General features: G+C 38.6%; 1 protein-coding gene across 8 annotated transcripts in view; it reads right to left on the reverse strand.

Annotated features, from left to right (window-relative positions):
* Window positions 1-26,898, reverse strand: part of LOC147379347 (uncharacterized) — a 223,063-nt gene that overhangs the window by 19,108 nt on the left and 177,057 nt on the right. For 2 of the 8 annotated variants that reach the window (XR_015132985.1, XR_015132978.1), the window contains one exon: window positions 12,050-12,909. The exons of 4 other annotated variants lie outside the window; for them this stretch is intronic. The gene's annotated coding sequence lies outside the window, so the exon portion shown is untranslated. Of the gene's footprint in view, window positions 1-12,049; window positions 12,910-26,898 lie in introns of those variants that run through there. 2 more of the 8 variants (XR_015132932.1, XR_015132917.1) reach the window with 2 other exon arrangements.

Raw genomic sequence — 26,898 nt, forward strand, 5'->3', positions numbered from 1 at the left:
CAACACATGTACTGGAGATTTCACCTTACTCTCAGAGCATTTATTTTATCTGCCCTGGATCAGGGTAGATAGACTCCTGAGATAGCATTACAAATATTCAACCAAACGTATGCTTACAGTTAGTATCATAGAAAGAACACAACTTGGAAATCCAAAGACCTAGGTCCTAGATGGGTAAACTATGGGCAGGTTTCCTTTGTAGAATGTAAAAAGTGATAATAACCTTGTCTGTCTTGTTTACTACTGTGTGCTCGTAACTTAGAACAAGCCTGAAAAGTTGCAGGTGCTCGATAAATACTAGGTGTATAAATGAAGGACATGAGCGATATGGACCATGCCATCTTCCAGGTCTAACACTAATGATCTCCATGTGCTGTGTGCTATGACTGTGTTAATTATACTTAATAAACATGGAAACAGCTTCTCTTTTGAATAAAGAAGAATAAAATATACACTATGTAATTTTTTAAAGGAATAAATGTTTAAAATGCATATGAAAACACTTGTAAATTTGAAAACATAAAACCATAAAACCAGTTAGTCATTATTAGATCATCTATCTGGATACATCTTACTTGGACATCCTACATTTCCAGGCATACAGAGACAACAGTGAAATATGTTTTGCTGAAGAAAGAAAGATTATAACTAGAGACAACAGTGTAGAGAAAACAGATGCTTAGTGGGATAAAAATGCAAATACAATGGTGATAAATTTATTTTGTTATGATCAAATGAATGTATTTATTCACTAAGTAAATCTGTGTAAAAGTCTTCAGCTTCAACATTGAAATGTATATACCACAACCAAATGTTTGGCTGACATCAGAATATATATATAAATACTATGACAAGTTTCAGTGACAATCGTACTACTAATTTTCCTAACAAGAATCCATCACTAATAAAAACCAAGAAACAAAAAAGCTAAATTCCTTAATGGCATATATAGCAGGTCTTCTTGAAGTTAAATCCCTGGCTTGTAAAGCTATCACATTCTGTCCCAGTGCAGATCCTATATACATGTATCTCACACTTGAACTTCACCTCCTCAGGGAAGTCTTTCCTCAGCCCCTCTTGTTAGAGGGTATTTTCATTCCAACAATTTCTCCAGCACTTGGTAATACACACTCATGTTTTTTTTTGATAGGAAACAGCTTTTTTGAGTGTGGTTAAATAATGTTTTCCCCATCACAAGAACAACTAGCCTCTTCATCATCTTCAGAGTTTCATTTCTTTAAATTATATGCTTCAAAGGTAGACGGCATTACTCATAGCTTTATGTTGCCCCTCTCAAGTCATAACAAGGTTTTTACACTTTATATGCCTAATAACACATGTTGATTTTATTTGCAAATCCAGTTCAAAAGCACAGAGTATTAGAGTTAAAAAGGATTCAACAGTTATCACCAAGTTTCAAAATTTTGAAATTAATGTCTTTAGGAAGGCCATGTGTCTCCAGTTTACCAGCGTCCCTACCACTTTTATCTAACCCAAGCCATTTCCACACTTGGTCTCTGAGGCATTCACAGCTGTCACTGTGGATTGACACCTGTGAGGGACTATACTCCAGAGGCCTTTGCTGAGTTGCCTGAAATGACAATGGATCACCTTAGTGACATTGCCAGGTTGAATCTGAAGGTCTTATTTTTTTATTTTATTTTATCTTTTTGTTTTCCAGAGCTCTTTCATCTCAATATGTTACCTCCTCAAGTGGCTTTTAACCTAATAATTCTTATTCAACCTGCTTTCTACCTCCACACTCGGTTGTAATAAAGGTCAAGGTCAACTGATTCAAAATTAAGGATATTACAGGGCTATTTATGAGTGCATAGTATACATGATAAATCATAACATAATTATTTACTATATATATATATATATATAGTTTAAGGTAATAACCTTTCAAAGATATTGTCATAGTAATGAAGAAGAATGAATCAGGGATCATGGAATGTCTAAGTATCAGTAATAAGTTAACAAAAAAATGTAAGACTCATAAATTATAACTGAATGGGATCTTTAAATTTACTCTGTGTAGAACATTCCTTGGTTATGCTTTAAAATATTTTAAAATTCCCTCTAACTCCTAAGAAAAGGTTCCCATGTCATTACTTTGTCCCTTCACCTTTTCCAAATGTTTAAAAATGAAAACAACAGAGGCTTGCTTGCAGGATGGAGACACTATAGTCAAAAGCATTTAACGAGGTGGAGGATGGGAGAGGTTATTATAGGCTTACATAAAAATTGGAAGTTATATATGAACGTTGGTGTCTATCTCACAGTCTAATCAAATCTAACCAACAACATATTTTACAGGTTAAATAATGCTTTTATACAACTTGTTTTTACACTTATACAATTTTTCCCAATGATAATCATTCTCTATATAATTTCATAATCAATGCAATGTAATATTGGTTTGAAGAGATTAATAGAAAAATACAAACAAGCATATTTTTCCTATAACAAATAGAGAAGGCCTGAAATTTCTCATTTTAAAAAATTAGAATGAAAAAAAAATTTATCTCCAATTCTTTCTTGAGGAGGCAGAAATTGTTTTTATCCTTTCATTACCATGCGATCATGCAGAGAAAGAAAAGACAAATACACTCACACAGGTAAATGACACAGTTAATACGTTTATTAAAAAAGTGAAAATATGGGAGTGCTGCTGCTGCTGCTAAGTCACTTCAGTCGTGTCTGACTGTAAATGTTCTTAATCAGAAAAAAAATGTATATAAACTGGAAAATAATTTTGAAGAAAAAGCAAGTTTGTCGGCTAAAAAGAATAATAGTGAAACCATCTTAGAGTTATTTTTAGCACAAGCTCAGTCAGTTGGGAGGAGGGGGAGTTACAGGTAATATAATTCTCTTCAGAATGCTGGACAGCCTGAGGAAGTCAAAAGGAAACCAGACAAACCACAAAGTAAAACATGCATAACAAAGGAAGAGAGTTGCTAAAGCAGGCAGTTGATACTTGCTCTGCGCAAAACTTTTGAAGTAGGAGCATTATGAAAACTCATCACCTATTGTTTTTATACAAGCATCCTGATTGAGACACTCGTTGCAGCCACACTTTAACCTTGTATTGTTCTGAGTTGATACAAAACAGCAGCCCCCACTGATCTCTACCCAGTGACAACTGCTACATCTTCCGTAACAGCACTTGTCACCACCTGGCGTGTTTATTTGCATATTATCTACTAGAATATAACCCTCCCAAGGTCAGGGCTTGCTGATGTGTCCCTTGGGCCTAGAACCGCACCTGGCACATGAAAGGTGCTCAATAAGTGTTTGCTGAAAGCATGTGCATTTAGGCACTGATATGCTTTCCATGTGGTTGATGTTATTTTTGATAATCCTGCTGTATAATAATTGATCTCTTTTGTTATTGAATTACAGATAGAATGTTACAACAGATATAATTAAATGTGGTATTTAGCTTTAAAGGCAGAAATGCATATCCACATACTGTCTTGACTTAGAAAAATATACTGAGCTTTGAATTCACCCAACTCTCTCCTTGGGTTAACTCTACATCCGGTGACCTGGAACTAGACAGATGATTGGAGGAAACCGGCTCTCCTGACTACCCTGGAGGGATAACTGAGTGCTTGATATTTAACTTAATTTTATACAAAGTTCATTTAGATGTTTGAACTAAAAGATAATTTTTTTTTTTACTATTTTTTTTAAACAAGCAGGAGAATCATGGTCACGAGTATTGGATATATGCAACAAATGAGAAAAAAAATAGCTTAGCACTGAGTGATGAGGGCTCTTAAAATGCGTATTTTCTTGTGTATGTGTGTGTGTGAGAGAGAGAGGGAGACAGATAGGGGTGTTGTGTGTATGTTGGGTACACAAATTTGGGGATTTAATTTTCTCAAACTCTCTTGAGGTATTATTTTTCACACTTAAAATATATCTCAGTTGCTACTATTTGGAGTCCTAAGTCTGGAAGAGATAAACTATTGTCTAATCTTTTCCTTCTCCTTTTTTTCTCTTTTCTTTTTCCCAACCATGGAGACTTTAGCTTAGGGGAAAAAAAAAATCTTAAGAGAAGCCAATATCCAAACAAAGTGGACTGTGAGCCTTGGGTGAGAGTCAGCTCAGTCAACATCTTCCATCCTCTTCCACCTCCAAAGGGACACCCTGAACCTGAATACTCCAGACAGCCCAGTTTAAAGCCTAGTGATCTAAACTATAACCTTATTTTATGTGATGCTTCAGTAGCATCATCTCCACCATTTTAACATTTGTTTGGCCTCCTTGAGTTGCCCTATTCAGTTATATCAAATCACTTAAAAGCTTTACCATTTGTTGAATTGGAATCCACCAGTTAGCATCCATCCTTGAGTCCTAGATCTATACACTACTGAAGTATACTGAAGGAAGTCCAGTTCCATACCTATGGTATCACACCCACTCATTCTCACTTAAGTGTCCCCATTTCCTTCAGATATTGATAGTGTGAAACAGTTTGGGTTTTATCTATCATCCTAGCCATTCTCATTCACATATACTCAGTTTTTTCTAAAAGTGTTTATTTAGTTGGCTGCAGCTGGGCTTAGTTGCGGCACACGAGATCTTTAGTTGTGGCACACGAGATCTTTAGTTGTGGCACATGGGATCTAGTTTCCTGACCAGGGATCGAACCCAGACCCCCTGCATAGGGAGCAAGGAGTCTTGGCCACTGGATCACCAGGGAAGTTTCTATACTCAGTCTCTATGCCTCCTGAGGTCTGATGCCCAGCACTGATAAAGCAAAATTGGTGAAGTTCTAGAACATTTAGGTAGAACAAGTCATTCACTTCCCTTGTCTGTCTGCCTATGCAACCTAAGACAGGAATAACTTCTGTGAAATTACTTAGTAAAATTCTTCTGCCTCTAAGAGAGATATTTCCATCCTAATCTTCTTCAGGTGAACTGTGGCTTTAAGTAGAAGTTTTTACACACTTTCTGTAAGATTCAACTTATTGAATCTTGCCTATTATTTCAGACTTGAAAATTCTTGGCCTCAGATTTTGCCGTTGAATGTATAAGACACCCATTTCCATTTTCGATGATTTGTCAGTCAGATAGTTTGATAATTCTAGAAAAAGCCAAAGGCAGAGTCTAGCATGTCATTTCTAAAGACTTTCATCTAGATTGACATTGGCTAATTAAAAACTAACTAATTTAAAAAGTTTCATTGTTCTATCAGTTGTGAATCAACCCAATTCTGCTATTACTAGTTCGTCATCCTCTGGCATGCTCAGATAAATGAGCAACCAATGTTTTCAAGTTAAAATCAAGACATACTTATTACAAAGTTAATTAATAACACTAGCTACAAAAACAAAAACAAAAGATGACAGTCCTCTCTGAACTCTCTGCTGCCTCTACTGGGAACACTTTTTATGCAATCAGTGAAAAATCATTATTTTGAAAAATCTCCTATGGGATTTTGCTTAGGATTAATGTCAGCTACACTGTCCTGTTTTTCATGGAATTTTAGTATATGTTATGATTGCTACTTAAAAGCAACAGAATTGGAATTAATTCTTATGTCTTTTGCTCCCTGAGAACTCAAAACTGTTATATTATTCCTGTTTTCACATTCCTGGAGGGTAATTTCTATATTCATGAAACCAAAGCAATGAGTGATGACAAATGTCATTGTATCCAGGGTTATAAAAATTCCCTAACTTATTTTAAATGTCCTGGATAAATGTAAAGAACAGTTTCCAGAACAGTATCAGAAGCAATGAGTAATATCAGGACAGTATCAGCAACAATATCAGACAATGATTGCCTTTGACAGGAGTGTATTTCTACCTCAAATCAGGTAATATATCTTAAAACTCCTTTTAGTAATAATATTCCCCACTGTACTCACATATAGCTGTTATTGACACACAGGTTCGGCAAAGAGAACTCAAAGGTTAAAGGAAATCAAGTCATTCCAGCCAACGTGCAGGCTGATCCCTGATTATCTTTTCACAGTAAAAACGTTACTGCCTGCTTCATTGCTCTGACATTCAGGAAATCTCACTTTGACTTTGTTACCACATAAGCCCAAGGTTTCTCCCTCTGTTGTTCTTGTTTTTTCTCAAGGGACTGTTTGTCAGGTTTCATTTGTAATATCCTGTCTTTTGAGGTCAACTGTCTCTGGCAACCATTTTAATAGTAACATTACTACAAGTTTTTTCTTACTTAGTGTCATTAAACTTGCATTTGTACATTTGATTTTCTAAAATCAAACAGCTAACAATGAGCTCTTAAAGCTTTGATTGTATTATTTTCAAGGAATAATAAATTAGAGGGGAAAATCTGATGCTACAAAATGGCAAACAGAAAGGAGCAAAGAACTTTATACAACTGATACCTCCTTAAATATGCATGTTTTGAGTCATATATTTTATAAGTAGATTAAAAAAAACTACATCAGAATCCCAGGTGCTTATTAAAAATGTAGGCACAGGGTTCTTCCCAGGTCTGCCTCTGAAGACTTGTTATTCACAAACCATCACATTAGACAGTCATTTTTAAATGAATCATCTGGAAAATATTCTTGGAAACTAATTATTTTTCACACACCCTGATGATTTATCTATTAATTTAAATTTGGAATTTGATATGCTGGAATTTCTTGAAATAGACTGTTTACAGACTGGTAAACTTGACAGCAGCCTGGAATTTTTTCTGACTTCTCACAGAGGGGCAATTGGTTGGAAAAGGAGGACAGCTTGGAAGCACCTCAATGAGACGTTCCATTTGTGACCTCTGGGGACGAGTTTTTTCTCTGGAAAAGTCCTAAAGGGTGACTATTATGATGATTGAAAGTATAATACAGCCACATAATAAAACAGCTGCAATATTTTCATTTGTTGGGACAATTTCCAACACAGGCCACCTAAAAAATGGACCACTTTTAAAAATCCATAATTATTAGGCACTGTTGGAGAAAACATTGTGCTCAACCTTGAATGTGAGAAAACAAGAAGGTTCAGAGTCTCGTTCCTCAAGGGGCAAAATCAGACATTTGATTCTACTTGGACCACCTTTAAATAGCAAGATCTCACTATTTTGTGAGCCAAATCTAGAGGTCTTTTACCTTCAGGGAAATTCTGAAAAACTAAGCCATGAATTTTCAGTGTCTTATAAACAATACCTATTGTATCTATGTCTAGCAGAGTCAAGAGGTGCTTCTCAGGGCATTTAGAAGCATTTGGTGTCAATTTTTCTGTTTTTTTTTTTTTTTTCCCCCAAAATGAAGAAAGTCCTTATTTGGTATTTCAGAAGTTTGACATTGGTCGTCACACTTTTCTACTGTTGTCCTGGCTAACTACAAGCCTGCCTGAACCCAAGAGTTGCAGGTTTAAATTTTATTAAGAAATGTTGTTGAGAACAGAAAAGTGAAACAGAAGGCCTGGGTAGTGGTGAGGACCCCTGGACTATTTCTGTTCTGGCTCTTACTGCTTAGTAGTCTTGGAATGATACTTCCATTCTCTGAGTGTGCGCCAGATAATTTCAAAGGTCCTTTTAGGGACAAACATTAGAACATTATCTTGAGAAGCTTAGAAATCAGAGAATCTGCTCCCATTTCATACCATATCTGCTAGTATCATATCAAAAGGCAGAGAAATAAAAATACTACTTTTAAAACTAATTATGTGAATTAAATCTAAACAAATGTATGTCTTTCCTCATGTAAACTAATTTTCAACCATTCTATTCTTTTCTCCACATGATACTTCTCTTACCTTCTGCATCTTTTCTGGGATGGATAAAACACTATCACACCTATTTCCAAGATAATTTAGTGTGTTTTACAATTGCCTTCAGTCCATAAGATGTCAAGTATTATGATAAGTGATTTCCAAATTTGCAGAACTAAAGATGTAAGCACCAAATTCAAAGTAACTTCCCTATGTATGGTGAATATATAAATTGAAAAGCTAAAATAATAGGCATTATACACACAAAATGCACACTGACCAAAATTAAAACAGAACATTTTGTGGATTGAATTTCTATTAAATCTACTTATCAGCTTTCTTCATTTTTATTTTCTGTTGAAGAAAACTACAGATGCATCGATACACTGTTCTTATAGTACTCTTGACACTAATAAAATTTAATGGGTGTTTCAAAAATTGGGGGAAAGGGAGAAGTGAATTAACCTCTAAATTCCCTAAGCTCCAATTTCCTTATCTGCAAGATAAAGATAATACTGCTACCTACCTCATAGGCTTGTTATAAGGATTGATTGTGATAATGTGAATAAAGCCCTCTACTCACTACCCAGATGGGCTTCCCTGGATGCTCAGTGGTTAAGAACCTGCCTGCCAATGCCGGAGATGTGGGTTGGATCCCTATGTCAGGAAGATCCCCTGGAGAAGGGAGTGGCAACCACTCCAGTATTCTTGCCTAGAGGATCCCATGGACAGAGGAGTCTGGTGGGCTACAGTTCGTGGAGTCACAAAGAAAGTCAGACATGACTTAGCAACTAAGTGACAACTATACACTGTTAGTGGCAGGCGTTGGCTTACTTACAGGTATTCTGAGCCGACCATGACGCTTGTTCCTGATGTACTTGGTCTCTTCATTCTCTCATGTTTAATTGTGTGATGTTTATTGTGGGATGTGGATGTTTATGCTTATTTTACAAGTAAAAAAAAAAAAAAAACAGAATCAGAACTTAAGTTTATTTTCCAACATCATACAACACAAGGGGGTTAAGGTGGGAAATAACCTTAGATCTACATGGCTGTAAGCATGCGCTTCTTGGGAATTTCCTGATTGTCCAGTGGCTAAGACTCTGAGCTTCCAAAGCAGGGGACCCAGGTTCCAGCCCTAGTCAGGGAACTAGATCTGACAACCCACAACTAAAAGGTCTCGTGTACCACAATGAAAATTGAAGACCCTGCTTGTTGCAACTAAGACCTGGCACAGCCAAATAAATATCTTCTTTTTAAAAAAGGCACCTGCTTCTTCTGCTGCATTATACTGTGTTTTCCTGCCCCCTGATCCAAATGTGTAAGCCTTACAATGTTTATTTTGAGTTCCTGGCAGAACTCATGATAAAACTGCATAGTAGAATCATATCACTTTTTATGTATGGAAAAATAAAATTTACCAAGATTTTGAAAACTTAGGTCTTCTGTATCAAAATAAATGTTAAATTTCAAAGTAACCTTTGGAATGTGGACCAGTGTTATCCTTCCATTTGACCAGAGTACTTTGAAATTGTCAACTCACTAGTGATTCAAGTCAATTTGCCTCGTTATTTGAGTCCCTTCCTTCCTTCCTCAAAATACTATCTTAATCAATTTATTAATTTACCATATTCTCTTCCAGCTGTTTCCAAGAATGAAATTATCCCATAAAGATCAGTACTTTCCAACTTAAAAGATATTTTAAAATTAAATATACTAAAAAAGCATATCTGTGAATAAACCCTAAAATTCCAAAGTGTGTAATGACACACTTTGGAATAAAGCAAAAGCCCCTTCCTTCCTTCCCTAGTGCTACTTTAAAAAGACCATATCATTGAATTTAAACACTCTAGCCTATTGTATTTGTTGAAAATTTTGATGTATTTCAACAATTTATTGAGTAACTACTAAGTATCATACAGGATCCTGAGTTCTTGGGACATATGAGTAAATAAAACAAATCCTGCCCTGGTGGAGCTTACATTCTGGTGAGGGAAACATAAAATAAATACAATATGTAAATAATATTAATATACTATTTTGGAAGGTGCTAAGTGCTATGATAAAAGAGAAAAAAAGAGGGTAGGTTAAGGGGGTTTGAGGAGAAGGCAATGGCACCCCACTCCAGTACTCTTACCTGGAAAATCCCATGGACGGAGGGGCCTTGTAGGCTGCAGTCCATGGGGTCACTAAGAGTCGGACATGACTGAGCGACTTCACTTTCACTTTTCATTTTCATGCACTGGAGAAGGAAATGGCAACCCTCTCCAGTGTTCTTGTCTGGAGAATCCCAGGGAGGGGGGAGCCGGGTGGGCTGCCATCTATGGGGTCGCACAGAGTCAGACACGACTAAAGTGACTTAGTAGCAGCAGCAGCAGCAGCAAGGGGGTTTGAAAACGATGGAGTAGGGGGCAGACTGCAATTTCAGATAGGGCAGTCAGGGTAGGCCTCAGTAAGAAGATGATATTTTCGTAAAGTTTGAAGGATGTAAGGATGTGGCTTTCTAGAGGAAAGGGGTCTCAGGAAGAGGAAATAGCTTGTGCGAAGACCCTGAGTTGGGAGTGTGTCTGGCTGGGTTTGAGACATAGTAAGGATGCTAGTGTGGCTAGGATGATGACTGCGGTATCCAGTAGAGATCAGAGAGGAATGGGCAGATCATGCTGGGGCTTGCAAGCCAGGTTAAGGAATTAGTTTTGACTGTGTGAAATGGAGGCCAATGCTATGTTTTGAATAGAAATATAACATGATATAACATTACTTTGTCAACAAAGGTCCATCTAGTCAAGGCTATGGTTTTTCCAGTGGTCATGTATGGATGTGAGAGTTGGACTATAAAGAAAGCTGAGCGCCGAAGAAGTGATGCTTTTGAATTGCGTGTTGGAGAAGACTCTTGAGAGTCCCTTGGACTGCAGGGAGATCCAAACAGTCCATCCTAAAGGAGATCACTCCTGGGTGTTCATTGGAAAGACTGATGTTGAAGCTGAAACTCCAATCCTTTGGCCACCTGATTCGAAGAGCTGACTCATTGGAAAAGACCCTGATGTTGGGAAAGATTGAGGGCAGGAGGAGAAGGGGACAACAAAGGATGAGATGGTTGGATGGCATCACTGACTCAATGGACATGGGTTTGGGTGGACTCTGGGAGTTGGTGATGGACAGGGAGGCCTGACGTGCTGCGGTTCATGGGGTTGCAAAGGGTTGGACACGACTGAGCGACTGAACTGAACTGATAACGTGATTAACCTTTTAAAAATATTTCTCTTGCTGCTGCATTTAGAATGACTGTAAGGGTAAAAGTAGAATGAGGTAGGGGTGGGAGTACAGGGTGGGAGCAGTGGTGGTAAGTGATCATGCATATGGCTTTGTGCCTTTTAAACAGTTTTTAAATTCAATTAGACTCTTTAGAAAGTATGCAGACCATGTCTGTCATAACTACAGACATATGTAAGATATGACTGTTGATATATAGTAACAATCTAATAAATATTATATTTTGGATAGAAAAATGAGTATTTTAGAAATAAAACCAGATATTACTTGCCTAGTACAAAATCTCAGTATTTTATACAGTTTCTACCTGTAAAGCTCAATTCATCCCTATGAGATTGGTACTATGATTATACCTACCATACTGATAGGAAACTGAGGCACAGGGTGGTTATAAAACCCATCCAGGCCTAGGAGGTGTCAGAGCAGAGATGAAGTTGAGTAATCTGGTGCCAAGACACCTGCTCTTCACACTATGCAATATTGCTTCAAGGAAGGAAGTTATAATTCACTCTAATTCATGGATTCAAAACCAGGAGTTTTTATGCTTGGCATCCGTTCATTTTCATAACTGCAGAAACATGATAGATAAGGTACACGCAGATACTAGGATGAAACGTACTTTCTTTGTGAAATTAAGTCAGCCACATTAAGAAAATCTGAAATGTGCCATAAAAAGCAGCAAATTGTTAGTGATAGTTCAAATTGTACCTTTTATTTTTATTCGGTTCTGCAATATGTCAGAATAGAAAATGTACCATGAGCAATTTGTTGTCTGAAACACTAAAGTGGCTTTCTGGCAGACTAAAGATAATACATCTTCTCAGTGTAATATTATATTTGAATGCATAGAATTGTTGCATTTAAACTTAGTAATGCTACGTTTTTCCAACTCAGTTGGTGGTATATATTTTGAGATAAATGAGTGAAGAATCCAATTATACACTTCAGGTAAAGGGCACAATGAACAGCCAAAAAAGGGGCTTTATTTAGAAATACAGCACACCATATTTTTACCTCTAAAGGGGAAAAAAAAAAAAGGCACACGACCAAGGATTAATGAACCATATGCAAAATTTATTGAATAATTTATCTGGCAAAATAAAGGGAGCACATGAAAGAAATATTTGAAAAAATCAGCACTGTCATTTCTGCAGTGTTTAATATTGCAGGAAAATTGAAATACAAAAGAGGATGTGGAGTTGGTTAAGAAAGACAATTTTATCAGTGAAGAGTAATGATCCAAACATGCTGATGTGTTTTTGATGGCACAAGGATGTCATGAACTCCCCCAGTTCTCTAGAATACTAAGAATTCCTAGGAAGATTTTTTGTCTAGAAATCAAGTTTAAAAAATATACATATTGCTAATAATCAAGTAAGACCTGGCTAATGTTTGAGAATTTCAATTTTTTTTAATTTTTAAAATATATGACTTTCACCAGCATGTTATATATTCAGGAATATGTATGTGCCTTGCCTCACAGATTAGATGAGATCCTGAAATTTGTCTTAAGATAACACTCCTCCTCCATTGTTCTATTATAATTCAGATTTTCTTTAAAGGATAAGAAACAATTTACTCAGAATACTTCCACGCATGGTTTGTGTAGCTTCTCCAATGATGACAGAAAAGTAATCAAAGATATTCAGGTATCGTGATTTTTAGACTTAACAAAACAAAGTGAACCTTCCTCAAGGACCCCCTCAGCAACAGAAATATTGAACACTCAAAATTACTGGACACTTAAGAAGATGGAAATCAGAACCTTTACTACCCAGAATTTATGGAAATTGGGTCTCACAAACTGCCTGATTAAAGATTTTAATCAAAAGAAGACAGCTTCAAAAGTTGTTATGAGTCACTTCCAGGCTTGATTTCAACACCTTCACAAATATTCCTTAAGTAGCCAATCTTTATCAGGAAATATTCAAGGCTGTGGGTGGAAGAATTAAAAGATGAATAAAAAGAGTTAATTTAGTCGATCAAGGAGTTTACTTAATCAACTGATTTGCCTGGTAGTAGTGTCCCCAGGCACTGTTCAAGAACTGGGGGTAGAGTAGTGAACAAGAAAAAGAATCTGGCTTTAAAGAGGTTACATGATCATGGTACTGGCAATAAACAAGTAATCAAATAAATGAATACTGGTAACATGTCATTGCAGTCAGTAAAGAATCTGCCTGCAGCGCAGGAGACCCGGATTCAATCCTTGGGTTGGGAAGATCCCCGGAGAAGGAAATGGCAACCCACTCCAGTATCCTTGCCTGGAAAATCTCATGAACAGAGGAGCCTGGTGGGCTGCAGTCCTTGGGGTCACAAAACGTCGGGCACGACTGAGCGACTAACACTTACTTACTTAACATGCCCATTGCAGGTGATAAAAAGTACAATGAGAAAAAATAAAGCAACTTTATGGGAAAATGATGGAGACAGAGGGGTTCTTATTATAGATGTGACTGACAAGGAGGACTTTCTGAGGCACTTTTACCAAGACCTGACTGAATTTCAGGAATGAGCTATGGAAATACATGAAGAAGGAGAATTCCAGATGTCGGGCAGGATCCCTAGGATCCCTGAGCCCAACAGAAAGGCAAATGTGCTAGAATAAAGCACATTTATTCTAGTAAGGGAGGGAAAGAAAGGGCTATGAGGATGGAGAAGTCACCTGGAGCCAGGTTATATGAGGCCATGGTAAGAGTTTTAGATTTTGCCATGGTGGGAACAAAAGCCATTCTCAGGATGAATGATATGATCTGATTTATGTTTTATAAGATCGCTCAGCTTGAAACCTATTCTAAGGTAGAGTCCACAGTGCTTACTGATGGATCAAAGTGAAGTACTGGAGAAAAAGAAGAATCAAAGGTAGCATCTATGATGTTTGAGGCACTGGTTGACCCTGAGTATCATGTACCTGGATGGGAAACAGTATGAGAGTTGCTGTGTATGTTAAGGCAATTAGGACTTAAGTTTGAATGTGCTGAGTTTGAAATGCCTATTAGACATTAAACTGGAGATGTCCAAGGAGGCCATTGGGAATACTGCAGTCTGGCAAGTTATAGTTCATGAGGCTGCAAGAGAGACATGACTTAGTGACTAAACAACAACAAATAGCAGAAAAACAATAATCCAGTTTAAAACTGGGCAAAGGATCTAAATATAAGGAATAATGTGAGAGCTACAGATATAAATTAGAAAGTCATACTGTAAGGATGCAAGTTAAAGCCCAGAGACTGAAGGAAATTTCTCTAGCACGTGAGTGTAGATCTTTTTGCCTTTCATACTGTTCATGAGGTTCTCAAGGCAAGAGATCCAACCAATGAATCCTAAAGGAAATCAGTCCTGAATATCCATTGGAAGGACTGATGCTGAAGCTGAAACTCCAATACTTTGGCCACCTGATGTGAACTGACTCATTGGAAAAGACCCTGGTGCTGGTAAACACTGAAGGCGAGAGGAGAAGGGGATGACAGAGGATGAGATGGTTGGATGGTATCACCGACACAATGGACATGAGTTTGAGCAGGCTCCGGGAGTTGGTGATGGACAGGGAAGCCTGGAATGCTGCAGTCCATAGAGTTGCAAAGAGTCAGACATGACTGAGCGACTGAAGTGAACTGCACTGAGTATAGACGGACAAGGGTTAGAGGTCTGAACCCTCAGTGTTTAGGTGATAGAAAAGTAATGTGAGATCATATTAGCTAATGTAGTATAAGTAGAACTAAGAAAATATCCACAGATATTGAAAACTGTTCTAAAGATGTACTGCTGCACAACAAACCTTCCAAAAACTGAGTGGCATAAAAGAGCCACCATTTTGTAAGATCATGATTCTATGGGTCATCAATTTAGGCAAGTCAAACTAGGAACGATTTGTCATTCAGCTGGGCTGGCTAAAACAAGTGGGAATGATTACAGTCATATATCATAGGCCTCAGTTCTCTACTCAGCCTCTCTACATACAAGTTTGGACTTTCTCACTGGATAGTGGTGTCAGAGTAGTCACTTTGGTCAAACTCCAAGAAACTATACTAGAAACTATTTTTCCCTTAATAACTGGAGCCTAAATCAGCAGTGTTCCTTCTGCCATAATCTCTTGTTCAAATCAGTATTGACAGTCAGCCCATGTTCACTTAAGAGAAATGCTCCCTGCCTGCCTATGTTTAAACTATCATGCCAATCTCTCACAGTTATTAACTATTAAAACATGGTCATTTCCTGAACCACCATGTATCAAAGAATAAACTAAGAGGAAAATTATTTTTAGACAAACAAAAATGAGGACACAACATACAAGAACTTTGGGGATACAGCAAAAGCAGTTCTAGACATGAAGCTTACAGCTATAAACCCACTTCTCAAGTAAATTGAAAGATCACAAATAACCTAACTTTGCATCTCAAGACTTAAACATAAGTGCTAAAACCGTAAAAATGCTAGAAGAAAATACAGGCAAAAATTCTGTGATACAGGTCTTAGCAATGATTTTTTTTTGGAGATGAAACTTAAAGGATAAGTAACAGAATCAAAAATAAGTGGGATTAAATTACACTAAAATCTTCTGCACAGCAAAAGAAATGATCAACAAAATAGCAAAGGCAACTTTATAGAATATACTAGTATTCTTGCCTGGGAAATCCCATGGACAGAGGAGCCTGGTGGGCTACAATCCATGGGGTTGCAAAAGAGTCAGACATGACTTAGCAACTAAACAACAGCAAATGGAAGAAAAACAATAATCCGGTTTAAAAATGGGCAAAGGACCTAAATACAGAACCAGCTACCACAGAATTCCCAGAGGGAAACAGCAGAACACTCTTTGACATCAATCGCAGCAATATTTTTTTTGGATCCATCTCCTAGAATAATTGAAACAAAAGCAAAAATAAACAAATGGGACCTAATCAAACCTAGAAGCTTTTGCACAGCAAAGGAAACCATAACAAAAAGAAACCTGCATAATGGGAGAAAATATCTGCAAATGATGCAATCGAAAAGGGAGTAATTCAAACATGTGAAAAGATGATTAACATCTTTTCTCTAATAACATAATTATTAGAGAAATGCAGATCAAAACTGTAATGAGGTATCACTTCACATTTGTCAGAATGACCATCATCAAAAAAATCCACAAATAATAAATGCTGGAGAGGGTATAGAGAAAAAGGAACCCTCCTACATTGCCAGTGGAAATGTAAATTGATGCAACCACTACGGAGAACCGTGTGGTGGCTCCTTAAAAAACTAAAAATAGAGCTACCATATGATCCAGCAGTTCCAATGCTGGGCATACATCCAGAAAAGATGAAAGCTCTACAGTGAAAATATATATGCACCCCAGTGTCCATAGCAGCACTATTTACATTAGTGAGGACATGGAAGCAACCTAAACATCCATCAGTAGATAAATGGATAAAGATGTGGTATAAATATACAACAGAATATTCAGTTCAGCTCAGTTCAGTCGCTCAGTCATGTCCGACTCTTTGCAACCCCATGAATTGCAGCACACCAGGCCTCCCTGTCCATCACCAACTCCTGGAGTTCACTCAGACTCACGTCCATCAAGTCAGTGATGCCATCCAGCCATCTCATCCTCTGTCGTCCCCTTCTCCTCCTGCCCCCAATCCCTCCCAGCATCAGAGTCTTTTCCAATGAGTCAACTCTTTGCATGAGGTGGCCAAAGTACTGGAGTTTCACCTTTAGCATCATTCCTTCCAAAGAAATCCCAGGGCTGATCTCCTTCAGAATGGACTGGTTGGATCTCCTTGCAATCCAAGGGACTCTCAAGAGTCTTCTTCAACACCACAGTTCAAAAGCATCAGTTCTTCAGCACTCAGCCTTCTTCACAGTCCAACTCTCACATCCATACATGACTACTGGGGAAACCTTAGCCTTGACTAGATGGACCTTTGTTGGCAAAGTAATGTCTCTGCTTTTCAATATGCTGTCTAGGTTGGTCATAACTTTTCTTCCAAGAAGTAAGCGTCTTTTAATTTCATGGCTGCAGTCACCATCTACAGTGATTTTGAAGGCCCCCAAAATAAAGTCTGACACTGTTTCCACTGTTTCCCCATCTATTTCCCATGAAGTGATGGGGCCAGATGCCATGATCTTCGTTTTCTGAACGTTGAGCTTTAAGCCAACTTTTTCACTCTCCTCTTTTACCTTCATCAAGAGGCTCTTTAGTTCCTCTTCACTTTCTGCCGTAAGGGTGGTGTCATCTGCATATCTGAGGTTACTGATATTTCTCCCGGCAATCTTGATTCCAGCTTGTGCTTCTTCCAGCCCAGTGTTTCTCATGATGTACTCTGCATATAAGTTAAATAAGCAGGGTGACAATATACAGCCTTGATGTACTCCTTTTCAAAATGGCTGTCTGGGGAGGCCTTACAAATAGCTTTGAAAAGAAGAGAAGTGAAAAGCGAAGGAGAAAAGGAAAGATATAAGCATCTGAATGCAGAGTTCCAAAGAATAGCAAGAAGAGATAAGAAAGCCTTCCTCAGCAATCAATGCAAAGAAATAGAGGAAAACAACAGAATGGGAAAGACTAGAGATCTCTTCAAGAAAATTAGAGACACCAAGGGAACATTTCATGCAAAGATGGGCTCAAAAAAGGACAGAAATGGTATGGACCTAACAGAAGCAGAAGATATTAAGAAGAGGTGGCAAGAATACACAGAAGAACTGTGCAAAAAAGATCTTCATGACCCAGATAATCACGATGGTGTGATCACTCACCTAGAGCCAGACATCCTGGAACGTGAAGTCAAGTGGGCTTTAGAAAGCATGACGACGAACAAAACTTGTGGAGGTGATGGAATTCCAGTTGAGCTCTTTCAAATCCAGAAAGATGATGCTGTGAAAGTGCTGCAGTCAATATGCCAGCACATTTGGAAAACTAGCAGTGGCCACAGGACTGAAAAAGGTCAGTTTTAACTCCAATCCCAAAGAAAGGCAATGCCAAAGAATGCTCAAACTACCACACAACTGCACTCATCTCACATGTTAGTAAAGTAATGGAATATTACTTAGCCACAATAAAGAATGAAATTATGTCATTCTCAGCAACATGGATGGATCTAAAGACTATCATACTAAGTGAAGTCAGATAAAGACAAGTATGTGATATCACTTGCATGCAGAATCTAAAAGAATGATATAAATGAGCTTATTTATAAAACAGAAATAGACTTACAGAGATAGAAAACAAATTTGAGTTTATAAAAGGGGAAAAGTCAAGAGGTAGAGACAAATTGGGAATTTGTTGTTAACAGATATACAGTATTATATATAAAACAGACAAACAAGGACCTATTATATAGCTCAGGGAACTATATTCAGTATCCTGTAATAACAATAATGGAAAATAATGTGAAAAAGTATGAATCACTTTGCTCTACACTCAAAGCATTCTAAATCAATTGTACTTCAAATTTTTAAAATGGCCAAAGTCATGAATAGACATTTATTCAAAGACAAACAGTATAAGAAAAAGTGCTTAACATCACTAATCACTGCTGCTGCAAAGTTGCTTCAGTCGTGTCTGAATCTGTGCGACCCCATAGACTGCAGCCCACCAGGCTCCCCCATCTCTGGGATTCTCCAGGCAAGAACACTGGAGTGGGTTGCCATTTGCTTCTCCAATGCATAAAAGTGAAAAGTGAAAGTGAAAGTGAAGTCGTGTCCATCTCTTAGCGACCCCCCATGGACCGTAGCCTACCAGGCTCCTCCATCCATGGGATTTTCCAGGCAAGAGTACTGGAGTGCATTGCCATTGCCTTCTCTGCACTAACCACTGGAGATAGGCAAATTGAAACCAGAATAAGATACCACTTTATGCCTGTTATAATGCCATCATCAAAAAGATGAGAGACTATAAATGCTGACGAGGATGTAGAGAATAGGAAGAAATCCTTTTGCACTGTTGGCAAGATTATAAGTTGGTACAGCCAATATGAAAATATGTTGCTTCCTCAAGAAATTAAAACTAGAGATGCCATATGATCCAGCAATTCCTATATATCCAAAGAAAATTAAATAATTATCTTGAATAGATGTTTGCACATATGTTCACTGCAGCATTATTTAAAATAGTCAAGACATGTGAACTGCCAGGCTGGATGAAGCACAAGCTGGAACCAAGACTGCTGGAAGAAATATCAATCACCTCAGATATGCAGATGACACCACCCTTATGGCAGAAAGTGAAGAGGAACTAAAAAGCCTCTTGATGAAGGTGAAAGAAGAGAGTGAAAAAGTTGGCTTAAAGCAATATGTGAACAGTGAACTTCCTGATGTTCAAGCTGGTTTTAGAAAAGGCAGAGGAACCAGAGATCAAATTGCCAACATCTGCTGGATCATGGAAAAAGCAAGAGGGTTCCAGAAAAACATCTATTTCTGCTTTATTGACTATGCCAAAGCCTTTGACTGTGTGGATCACAATAAACTGTGGAAAATTCTGAAAGAGATGGGAATACCAGACCACCAGATCTGCCTCTTGAGAAGTCTGTATGCAGGTCAGGAAGTAACAGTTAGAACTGGACATGGAACAACAGACTGGTTCCAAATAGGAAAAGGAGTATGTCAAGGCTGTATATTGTCACCCTGTTTATTTAACTTCTATGCAGAGTACATCATGAGAAACGCTGGACTGGAAGAAGCACAAGCTGGAATCAAGATTGCTGGGAGAAATCTCGATAACCTCAGATAGGCAGATGACACCACCCTTATGGCAGAAAGTGAAGAGGAACTCAAAAGCCTCTTGACGAAAGTGAAAGAAGAGAGTGAAAAAGTTGGCTTAAAGCTCAACATTCAGAAAATGAAGATCATGGCATCCGGTCCCATTACTTCATGGGAAATAGATGGGGAAACAGTGGAAACAGTGTCAGACTTTATTTTTCTGGGCTCCAAAATCACTGCAGATGGTGACTGCAGCCATGAAATTAAAAGACGCTTACTCCTTGGAAGGAAAGTTATGACCAACCTAGACAGCATATTGAAAAGCAGAGACATTACTTTGCCAACAAAGGTTAGTCTAGTCAAGGCTATGGCTTTTCCTGTGGTCATGTATGGATGTGAGAGTTGGACTGTGAAGAAGGCTGAGTGCCGAAGAATTGATGCTTTTGAACTGTGGTGTTGGAGAAGACTCTTGAGAGTCCCTTGGACTGCAAGGAGATCCAACAAGTCCATTCTGAAGGAGATCAGCCCTGGGATTTCTTTGGAAGGAATGATGCTAAAGCTGAAACTCCAGTACTTTGGCCACCTCATGCAAAGAGTTGACTCATTGGAAAAGACTGATGCTGGGAGGGATTGGGGGCAAGAGGAGAAGGGGATGACAGAGGATGAGATGGCTGGATGGCATCACTGACTTGATGGACATGAGTCTGAGTGAACTCCGGGAGTTGGTGACGGACAGGGGGGCCTGGCATGCTGCAGTTCATGGGGTTGCAAAGAGTCGGACACAACTGAGAGACTGATCTGATCTGATCTGATGGTTTTTCTAGTAGTCATGTATGGATGTTAGAGTTGGACTGTAAAGAAAGCTAAGCACTGAAGAATTGATACTTTTGAACTGTGGTGTTGAAGAAGACTCTTGAGAGTCCCTTGGACTACATGGAGATCAAACCAGTCAATCTAAAGGAAATAAGTCCTGAATATTCATTGGAAGGACTGATGCTGAAGCTGAAGCTCCAATATTTTGGCCATCTGATATGAAGAACTGACTCACTGGAAAAGACCCTGATGTTGAGCAAGATTGAAGGCAGGAGGAGAATGGGATGACAGAGGATGAGATGGTTGGATGGCATCACTGACTCGATGGACATGAATTTTAAGTAAGCTCTAGTAGTTGGTAGACAGGGAGGCCTGGTGTGCTGCAGTCCATGGGGTCACAAAGAGTCATGACTAAGTGACTGAATAGAACTGAACTGAAGACATGCAAAAAACCTAAGACTCCATCAATGGTTAAAGGATTTTTTTTTTTAATGTAGTGTATATATATAGTCTATACACAACGGACTATTTTTCAACCATTGAAAAGGAAAGCCTGTCATTTGCAACCACAGGAATGGAACTTGAGCGCATTATGTTAAGAGAACTAAGAAAAAGAAAATACTTAGTGATTTTGCTTATATGTGGAATATAAAAACAAACTCATAGACCCAGGGAATAGATTAGTAGTCACCAAAGGTCAGGGGTGGGGTTTGGAGAACTAACTGAAGGTGATGAAAAGGTACAAACTTATGGTTATAGGATAAACAAGTGCTAAGAAAGAAATGTACAACATTGTAACTATACTAACACTGCTAAGTTTCTTCAGTCATGTCCAACGCTTTGCAACTCCTTGGACCATAGCCCATCTGGCTCCTCTGTCCGTGGGATTCTCCAGGCAAGAAATACTGGAGTGGGTGGCCATGCCCTTCTCCAGGGTATCTTCCCAACCCAGGGACTGACCCGCTTCTTTTATATCACCTTCATTAGCAGGCAGGTTCTTTACAACTAGCACCACATTGCTGTATGGATGATATACTTGAAATCTGTCCTGTTGGGTTTAGACAGACCAATGGGAAGGCTTGAGCCTCTGGGAAGGAGCAGAAAAATCTCAGAGGAATACAATCGCAGATCTGTAGTCTCCAGAAGCAAACCGGGATACAGACTGCAATCACTATATTTCCGGAGATGACCAGCTGCTGTCTCCTATCTATACCTGACTCTCCCATCCAAGAGAAATCATCATGTTTGCTTTTCAAGGTAAAACATTGATTTAGCCTCCAGCCTGGATGTTCTCTGCTTACTGAGCCCTGCAGGCAACTTCACATTTGTACTTTCATCCCTGCCTCTTTCAACTGTGTTTCTTTAAAAATAACTTTCCTATTAAACACCATTTCTCTGAACAATCTCTAGCTCTGTATGTTTCTAGCTGTTTTAAAAATATCTGTCATTTTTCACAGACTGATGAACTAACCCTTACTGAACTAACCCTACCTCTAGATTTATGTGATTTAGCAAATATCAGGGGCAGCTTTAAATGGATGCTGTGGTTGGTGACCCTGTTATAGATATAAGCGCTTATTTTAAGTTTCTAGAACCAGGCAGACTTGAATTTGATTCCTACCTCTGAGTAGCTGTGTGACCTTAAGCATGTTCATTAATCTGAGCCTTAGTTTCTTCATCCTTCAGTTCAGTTCAGTTCAGTCGCTCAATCGTGTCCGACTCTTTGCAACCCCATGAATCGCAGCACGCCAGGCCTCCCTGTCCATCACCAACTCCCGGAGTTCACTCAGACTCACCTCCATCGAGTCAGTGATGCCATCCAGCCATCTCATCCTCTGTCATCCCTTTCTCCTCCTGCCCCCAATTGCTCCCAGCATCAGAGTCTTTTCCAATGAGTCAACTCTTTGCATGAGGTGGCCAAAGTACTGGAGTTTCAGCTTTAGCATCATTCCTTCAAAGAAATCCCAGGGCTGATCTCCTTCAGAATGGACTGGTTGGATCTCTTTGCAGTCCAAGGGCCTCTCAAGAGTCTTCTCCAACACCACAGTTCAAAAGCATCAATTCTTCGGCACTCAGCCTTCTTCACAGTCCAACTCTCACATCTTCATCCTTAAAATGGCTAATAAAAATGACGCTGTTTAGGTATGATGTGCAAGATACTGGACATATAATGGGGTGCAAGAACAAATACAGACCCTGGCTCACTGAGTTTATAATGTGTTATGGACTGAAGTCTGTCTCTTTCAAATTCAAATGTTGAAACCCAGGTCTCCAATGTGACCATATTTGGAGACAGGGCCTTTATCAGCTATTGCACTCAGACAAAACTCCTATCCTTCCTTCCCACCCAACATTCAGAAAACTAAGATCATGGCATCTGGTCCCATCACTTCATGGAAAATAGATGGGGAAATAGTGGCAACAGTGGATGACTTTATTTTTCTGGGCTCCAAAATCACTGCAGATGATGATTGCAGCCATAAAATTAAAAGACACTTACTCCTTGGAAAGAAAGTTATGACCTACCTAGACAGCATATTAAAAATCAGAGACATTACTTTGTCAACAAAGGTCCATCTAGTCAAGGCTATGGTTTTTCCAGTAGTCATGTATGGATGTGAGAGTTGGACTATAAAGAAAGCTGAGCACTGAAGAATTGATGCTTTTGAACTGTGGTGTTGGAAAAGACTCTTGAGAGTCCCTTGGACTGCAAGGAGATCCAATCAGCCCATCCTAAAGGAGGTCAGTCTTCGGTGTTCATTGGAAGGACTGATGTTGAAGCTGAAACTCCAATACTTTGGCCACTTGATGTGAAGAGCTGACTCATTTGAAAAGACCCTGATGCGGGAAAGATGGAGGGCAGGAGGGGATGACAGAGGATGAGATGGTTGGATGGCATCACCAACTCAATGGACATGGGTTTGGGTGGACTCCGGGAGTTGATGATGGACAGGGAGGCCTGGTGTGCTGTGGTCCACGGGGTTGCAAAGAGTCGGACACAACTGAGCGACTGAACTGAACTTCCCACCCCAAATAAAATGGCATTTCTTCCTGAAGTGTATATTTGCAGGTGAGGAATTATGCTGTGTAATCACACCACATATGTATTGAAATATGGCTTTTGTTTAACTCCAATTTCCTTGGGTTTGCATGTTCAAACCATTCTATTCTTTTTGCCTTTGCTTGAACTATTTCAACTGGTTGCAAGAACTCCGTAAAAAATCTTTTAGAGTTAGGACTGAGTCTGGAGCACTCCTAGATACTATAGGGATCCTAAATGCATACATCTCAAGGAGAATGATAATAGCTACCATGTACTCAGCTTTGTTGCAAAGCAGGCAATTGTGTTGAGTGCAACATGAACTATATGATTTCACTTAAACTATAAGCCACTATTTCACTTTACAAATGGGAACATTGTCATGAGAGAAATTAAGTAACTAGGCAATGGCACCCCACTCCAGTACTCTTACCTGGAAAATCCCATGGGCGGAGGAGCCTGGTAGGCTGCAGTCCATGGGGTCGCTAAGAGTCAGACACAACTGAGTGACTTCACTTTCCCTTTTCACTTTCATGCATTGGAGAAGGAAATGGCAACCCACTCCAGTGTTCTTGCCTGGAGAATCCCAGGGACAGGGGAGCCTGGTGGGCTGCCATCTCTGGGGTCGCACAGAGTCGGACATGACTGAAGTGACTTAGCAGTATGGTCACATAAATATGTGGAAGAGGTGAAAATTTAATCTAAGGTTGATACAACTACATACTCTCTATAGTTTTACTATAGATGTATCTATAAAGACTATGTAGCACTGTGTATGCTTTTAAACTTCAATAAATACTATTTTATATATATTTATAAATATTACATTTATAAATCATATACTACTCTGTCACTTATTTTCAATCAACAATGTTTTTGAAATTTAATGTTATCACATTATGTTTGTATCCCTCATATTGATGATTGCCAAGTATTTGATTTCATAAACATGAAATAGGCAACCATTTATCCAGTCTCCCAATGATACACATTTTGTTATGTTATGTTTCCATTTTGTTAACAAAAATTCTACAATATCTATCATTTCACATATTTTCATATGCACAGATGAGATTTTCTCTAGAGTATATACTTAGACATGGGTATATGTCCAGAGTATATATCTAAAAATAGGTTATAGAATAAGTTCATCCTCACCTTTATTAGACATTATTGTAGTACAATGCAAAATGTTTGCACAAAGCTGTGCTGTCAACAACAGTATATAAACTGAAAAGCTTTCAACAGCAAAGGAAACCATAAACAAAAAGACAATCTTCAGAATTGCAGAAAATATTTGCAAATGAAGCCACCAACAAGAGATTAATCTATAAACTATACAAACAGCTCATAAAACTCAATATTAAAAAAGCAAACCACTCATCATAAAATGGGTAAAGATCTTATATATAAGATCTAAATAGATATTTCTCCAAAGAAGACATACAGATGGCTAAAAAATATATGAAAGGATGCTCAACATCATTAATTATTCAGATCAGTCACTCAGTCGTGTCTGATTCTTTGCAACCCTATGAATCAAAGCACACCAGGCCTCCCTGTCCATCACCAACTCCTGGGGTTCACTCAGACTCACGTTCATCGAGTCAGTGACGCCATCCAGCCATCTCATCCTCTGTTGTCCCCTTCTCCTCTTGCCCCCAATCCCTCCCAGCATCAGAGTCTTTTCCAAAGAGTCAACTCTTCGCATAAGGTGGCCAAAGTACTGGAGTTTAAGCTTTAGCATCATTCCTTCCAAAGAAATCCCAGGGCTGATCTCCTTTAGAATGGACTGGTTGGATCTCCTTGCAGTCCAAGGGACTCTCAAGAGTCTTCTCCAACACCACAGTTCAAAAGCATCAATTCTTCGGCACTCAGCCTTTTTCACAGTCCAACTCTCACATCCATACATGACCACAGGAAAAACCATAGCCTTGACTAGCCGGACCTTTGTTGGCAAAGTAATGTCTCTGCTTTTGAATATGCTATCTAGGTTGGTCATAACTTTCCTTCCAAGGAGTAAGCGCCTTTTAATTTCATGGCTGCAGTCACCATCTACAGTGATTTTGGAGCCCAGAAAAATAAAGTCTGACATTGTTTCCACTGTTTCCCCATATATTTCTCATGAAGTGATGGGACCCGATGCCATGATCTTCGTTTTCTGAATGTTGAGCTTTAAGCCAACTTTTTCACTCTCCACTTTTACTTTCATCAAGAGGCTCTTTAGTTCCTCTTCACTTTCTGCCATAAGGGTGGTGTCATCTGCATATCTGAGGTTATTGATATTTCTCCTGGCAATCTTGATTCCAGCTTGTGTTTCTTCCAGTCCAGCGTTTCTCATGATGTACTCTGCATATAGGTTAAATAAATAGGTGACAATATACAGCCTTGACGTACTCCTTTTCCTATTTGGAACCAGTCTGCTGTTCCATGTCCAGTTCTAACTGTTGCTTCTTGACCTGCATACAGATTTCTCAAGAGGCAGATCAGGTGGTCTGGTATTCCCATCTCTTTCAGAATTTTCCACAGTTTATTGTGATCCACACAGTCAAAGGCTTTGGCATAGTCAATAAAGCAGAAATTGATGTTTTAAATGCAAATCAAAACTACAATGAAGTATCATTACCTCACACCCGTCAGAATGGTAATCATCAAAAAATTTACAAACAATAAGTAGTGGACAGGGTATGGAGAAAAGGGTGCCCTCCTATACTGTTTGTGGGAATGTAAATTGATTCAGCCACTATGGAGAACAGTACTGTATGAAGGTTCCTTAAAAATCTGAAAACAGAACTACCATATAATCCAGCAATCCCACTTCTAGGCATATACCCAAAGAAAATCATAATTTGAAAAGATAGATGCACTACATGCTCACTGAAGCACTATTTACAATAGCAGGGACATGGAAATAATCTAAATGTCCATCAACAGATGAATGGATAAAGAAGATGTGGTACATATATATAGTGGGATATTACTCAACCACAAAAAGAACAAAATAATGTCATTTGCTGCAACAGAGATGGACCTAGCAACCATCATACTGAGTGAAGCATGTCAGAAAATGACAAATATGGTATCCCTTATATGTGGAATCTTAAAGAAGGGTCCAAGTGAACTTCACAAAACAGAAGTACAGCCACAGATATAGAAAACAAACGTGTGGCTACCAGGGAGCAAGAGGGGGAGGGATAAACTGGGAGATTGGGATTGACATATAAACGCTACTACATGTAAAACAGATAACTAATACGGACCTACTGTATAGCAAGGGAACTCTACTCAGTACTCTGTAATGGTCTACATGGGAAAATAAACTAAAAATGAGTGGAGATATATATATGTATAACTGATCCATTTTGCTGTACACCTAAAACTAATAGAACATTA

Source organism: Bos grunniens, chromosome 1 (assembly GCF_055505025.1).
Source record: "Bos grunniens cultivar Pamir isolate PY7600 chromosome 1, Bosgru_T2T1.0, whole genome shotgun sequence".
Classification (NCBI taxonomy): Eukaryota; Metazoa; Chordata; class Mammalia; order Artiodactyla; family Bovidae; genus Bos; species Bos grunniens.